Genomic DNA, 5,962 nt, shown 5'->3' on the forward strand with positions numbered 1-5,962 from the left:
ACAAGTCTAATAGGCAGAGATGCTAGCTCAGTTCGACTTTAAGATCACGCATCGCGCAGGATCGCTTAATAGAGCAGCAGACGCTCTTAGCCAAAGATCCGACCTTAAGGAAAAGGAATACAAGATACCACACGATGCAGTACTTAAGAAGATGCCCGATGGCAGTCTCAAGTACAACCAGCTGGAACTAGCTCAAGTAGCCAAGGTGGCCGAACAGGTAGAAATGTTACAACAGCAATGGCAACGAAAAGCCAAAGAATGGATTCCTATAGCAGGGGAAGATGACCTCGCAGGATTGTTACCTAATAAACAAGAACCCCAGAATCCAAACCAAGTTTATATGCCGGAGCACATGAGGAACAATCTCATCAAAGAACTGCATAAGTCCCTAGAATATGGACACGTAGGAATAGACGAAATAGTTAGGCGACTATTAAAGAAGTTTACAATACCACGCATGCGTGCGAAGGTGTAGGAGATCCTAGGCAACTATTTAGCATGTCACTAAAACAAGCCTAAGAGACATAAGCCCTATAGCCTATTATAACCCCTATTGCTACTAACACGACCATAGACTAGCATAACGATAGACTTCATAGTAAAGCTCCCAAAATCGTTAGAGCCAGGATCAGCTCGACTTTGCGACACAATACTAGTAATCGTGGACTAATTGACTAAAGCAGCAAAGTTTGTGCCTATAGAAGAAACAATTACGGCAGAAGAATGTGCGTACGAGGTTTCTAAGGCACTAGTATTAGAGCATGGGATGCCCGAAGAATTTATTACGGACAGAGACAAGCTGTTCACATTAAAGTATTAGACAACGTTCTTAGCGGAATTAGGAGTCAAAAAGAAGCTCTTAACAAGTTTCTACCTAGAAATAGATGGTCAGACGGAACGAACGAACTAAACGCTAGAACAGTACTTGCGATTTTACACCAATAAGCTGCAAGACAACTAGGTTAAACTCTTGCTAATAGCACAATTGGCGTACAACAGTTCAAGGTCGGCGACCACAAAGCACTCGCTGCACTACGCGAACTACGGGTATAAGCCAGTTGCTTATCAAGACCTAAAAGACATTAAAAGCATTGCAGTCAAAGCAGACGACAAAGCTTAACTAATGTAAGAATTACACGAGCAATTAAGTAAGAATATAGCTTATAGGAACCTTACAGCATCTAAAGCTACAAATAAGTAAAGGATTAAGGGACTAACCTTTAAGAAGGGGGACAAAGTCTTCTTGTTATAACAAAACCTAAAGACTAAGCGGCTAAGTAAGAAACTAGATAATCTCCAATTAGGACTATTTAAAATCCTAGAGATAATTAGACTAGTAAACTACAAACTCTAGCTACTACTAGGTATACGTATACACAACGTGTTCTACAAAAAGCTACTAGAACTAGCACCCTAAAACGCTAAGCTAATAGACGACATAGAGCTTAAAGACGACGAGTACGTAGTCGAAGAAATTAAGGACCTACGGAAAATTGGTAGTTAGTGGAAGTACTTGGTTAAGTGGCAGGGATGGCCTAAGAGCTATAACACTTAGGAACCTAAAGGAAACCTAACAAACTGCAAGTTACTAGTACGTAAGTACTATTAGAAACATCTAAAGAAACGAGAACTAGATTCTTATAAGAAAGGAAGAAGTTAAAGGACGAAAGATTAAAAGAAGAAGAATTAGCCTGTAACCAGCCTAAGTTAGTCAAGGGTCTAGATAGCGATGGTTTAGTTGTTAGAAAACCCATACTAGAGGTAGAGCTTCTCTTATCCTTCTCTTCCTTACGATTCTAAAGGTTTAAAATAGCATAATCGCAATTAGCAAATGCTCGTTCCCGCGCCTTAACCTCTAGGAGTTCGCGACGCAGACGCGTAGTATCAGCGGCGGCCTAAGATTAGCGCTCTTTAGCATAGGCTAACTCAAGTTGCTTTCAACGCTTTTTAGCCTTAACCTTTTTCCACTCTTCCTTAGTTACAAATAAACTACACTTAGCTTTTATAGCAATATAACTAGTATACTACTTAGATATAGTATCCACAAAATAGCGAAGATTCTTCTTTTTGCAGCGCTTGCAGCGAAAAGCTATTTCTTTCCCCTAATGGCGAATATAGTCAGAACGAGCCTGGCGGTATTAGGTCAAGGTTATCACGGAAGTCTGGCGAGCGGAAGACGGGACCTTGGGCATAGTTAGGAAGGCTAGAGGGAAGGAATAGATATAATAGCTAGGGGCCTACTAACCTTATATGCAGCCAGCGATTTAACACGCGGTATAGCAAAACAATATTCTAGGGTATTAGGACGATACGCCTAAGAGGGGGGATAATGTTACAAGTAACAAGAAGGATTCTCCCCTTGACGGGGGATGACGAGGTTGAAGGCCAACCACGTCCACGTTAGAAGGTAATGATCATCGCGGGGCTTGAGGTCACGTGATGCGCTCTCCTGCCAAGAGCCATTCTCCCGCCAAGGAAGGGATAATGGGCTAGGATGGGAGAAGGCGTTCTCCCACATCTCCTAAAAGACAAGGATGTTAAGGGAGAAGAGGGAGAACAGGACTAAAGGCAATGGGTATAAGAATGGGTTAGATTTTATTATTACACTTGTTGTGGTTAACTCTTATAAGTTCTTCTCTTATATAGATTAATACTTAGTTATTCTATCTTCTAATAGAATTAGTTTGTCTTACTAACCTAGTTAACTCCTATAACTCTTCTCCACCTTATCGCCAGACAATTACCTCACGGATACTTCAGCCAGACAGCCTCGCCCTAACCCGGACCAAGACTAGGTAAGTATAGTTTCTGATAGTGTTAGGAAACCCCGTGTAACAATATTGTTGTCTATAATACCCTACTTCTACCTTGTTGCTTAGACTAAGTTAAACTAGCGCTAGATAGCTACTAGATCCTTATAGGCGGCTCGCTAGTAATTATAGGGACAGCTCTAGCGCGTATAGAGCTTAGGAGTCCGCTTAACAAAGTTGTTAACTTAGTTCTTGCTAACAGGGTTGCTACTACGCTCTTCTAATAGTTTATTAGCTATTACTTAAACGTTAAGCTTTATAGGCGCAAATCCTTACGTAGACTCTTTAAGAATACGCTTAACTATAGCCTTCTCTTCTAGCTTATCTAGACGCTTTAATTTTAGCTTGTAGTTGCGTTAAGGGCGCTTTCTAGCGCGTTTATTAGATAGAGTTCTTTATAGGACGTTATAGATAGTAGCAGCATAGTTTATACTCTAAATACGTTGCAACTAGACGATAAAAAGAGCAAGTTAAAGATTAGATTTAGAATATATTAATAGATAGTTGTATTGTTAAGACATCACGCGTTATAGTGATAAAGTTGATGGGCTAGTGGGACGTTAGCGACTCGCTTGGGTTAGCGACTCACTTGTTGTTACACGGGGTTTCCTAACACTATCAGAAACTATACTTACCTAGTCTCGGTCCGGGTTAGGGCGAGGCTGTCTGGCTGAAGTATCCGTGAGGTAATTGTCTGGCGATAAGGTGGAGAAGAGTTATAGGAGTTAACTAGGTTAGTAAGACAAACTAATTCTATTAGAAGATAGAATAACTAAGTATTAATCTATATAAGAGAAGAACTTATAAGAGTTAACCACAACAAGTGTAATAATAAAATCCAACCTATTCTTATACCTATTGCCTTTAGTCCTGTTCTCCCTCTTCTCCCTTGACATCCTTGTCTTTTGGGAGATGTGGGAGAACGCCTTCTCCCATCCTGGCCTATTATCCCTTCCTTGGCGGGAGAATGGCTCTTGGCGGGAGAGCGCATCACGTGACCTCGAGCCCCGCGATGATCATTACCTTCTGACGTGGACGTGGTTGGCCTTCAACCTCGTCGTCCCCCGTCAAGGGGAGAATCCTTCTTGTTACTTGTAACACTTGTGAACCACGTTAATAATAATAATAGTTAACGTGGTTCATAAGCGAGCGGACACCCCAAGCGAGCGGACACCTCCCCACCAGCGCGTCGACGTTCATACTACAACGCGTTATGTCTTAACTACATTAGATTTAACAAACTTTTTCTAAAGCTGATATCTAACTTGCTATTTCTAATATTAATTTCTAACGTGTAAAGAGTGTTAAACGTGCTGCTAAGATCTATAGCGTCCCTTAAATAACTTTATTTTACTAACGCGCTAGAAGACACTCTCGACGCGACTGCGAACTAAATTTAAAGCGCTTGAATAAGCTAGAAGAGGAGGCTATTGTTAGGCGTATTCTTGAAGAGTCTGCGCGAGGATTTGCGCCTACAAAGGCTAAGGTTCGAGCAATGGCCGATAAACTGTTAGAGGAGCGTGGTGGCAACCCTGTTGGCAAGAACTAGGTTGACAACTTTGTTAGGCGGACTGCTGAGCTCCGTACGCGCTGGAGCCGTCCCTATAATCACCAGCGAGCCGCCTGCGAGGACCTAGTGGCTATCCAGCGCTAGTTTGACTTAGTCTAGGCGACAAGGTAGAAGTGGGGTATTGTGGACGACAATATCTACAACTTTAACGAAACTAGCTTTATAATAGGCAAGATTTTATTACAGTTATTAATCACAGGCTTAGAAGGATATAGGAAAAAGAAGCAGATACAGCTAGGCAACCGCGAGTGGGTTACTGTAATCTAAGGCGTGGGCGCATTAGGTCGCTAGATACCACCCTTCGTTGTCTTTGCGGGCAAGGTGCTTATCAACGTCTAGTTTAAGGATTTGCCTGCTAACTAGGTTCTTAAAGTCAGTCCTAATGGCTAGACGAATAATTAGCTTAGTCTTGCCTAGTTAGAGCACTTTGATACCTATACAAAGAGGCATACTGTGGGTGGGTATCGACTGCTTATTATCGACGGCCATGAGAGCCACTGCTCTATCGATTTTCAAGATCTTTGCAAGGAGAAGAATATTATTCTTCTCTGCATGCCTCCACACTCGTCTCACCTGTTGCAGCCCCTTGACGTCGCCTGCTTCTCGCCGTTGAAGCGCAAGTATGGCGACGCTGTTTCAGGCTTGGCACGCAACCGCACCCACTATATTAGCAAGGAAACCTTCCTACCAGCCTTTAAGGCTGCTTTTGAGCAGTCTATCACGAAGGAGAATATCCAAGCTGGCTTCAGAGGTGCTAGTCTAGTCCCACACGACCCACAGGCTGTGCTATCTAAGCTTGATGTAGTGGTGCAGACACCTCGTCAATCACCACGACGGGTAGCTGCCTGGCAGGCGCAGACACCACGCAACGCGCGCGAAGTTGAGTCTCAAATTAGTCTTATTCAAGAGAGCGTGAGAAAACGCCGTGGATCTTCTGCCAATTCACTCACTAAGCAGATCGCGTAGCTGAGTAAGGGGGCCCAGCAAATGGCACATAAAATGACGCTTATGATGGAGGAAATGGGTACGCTTCGAGCGGCTCTTGACGAGTCAAATAAGCGTAAAAGCCGCAAGCGGCGATACGTACGGACAGAAGAGACTCTTACTGTAGGCGAAGTACAAGAAGTATTAGCTAAACAGGCGGGTAGCAGTCGTGGTGATGGTGAGAGTGCGTCGAAGAGGGTGCGAGGAGAGCGGCGGTGCGGGCGTTGCAAGCAGACTGGACACAACGCTCGTACCTGCGTAGTTGAGATAGATAGTGCAAGTGATAGTAGCGATTCTGACAATTAATTTGGTGTATCGCAATAGTTTATTGACTGTGATAAAAAACTGTGATAACGTGTTGATGTAGATGTAGTGGTGGGGCGTTAGCGACTCGCTTGGGTTAGCGACTCACTTGTGAACCACGTTAGTAGTAATATAATCTTACCTTGTTCGAACCTGAAAGATGTATAAAGAACCTCGAGTGGGAATGTGTGATAATCTGCATACTTAGGGGCCAAGCAGATATTATGACGGGGTAGCTCGATGGAGATTAACTTTATGCATAGTGTACTATATATATCTATATATAACGTATTCC

This window comes from Exserohilum turcica, assembly GCF_000359705.1.
Source record: "Exserohilum turcica Et28A unplaced genomic scaffold SETTUscaffold_8, whole genome shotgun sequence".
Lineage (NCBI taxonomy): Eukaryota > Fungi > Ascomycota > Dothideomycetes > Pleosporales > Pleosporaceae > Exserohilum > Exserohilum turcicum.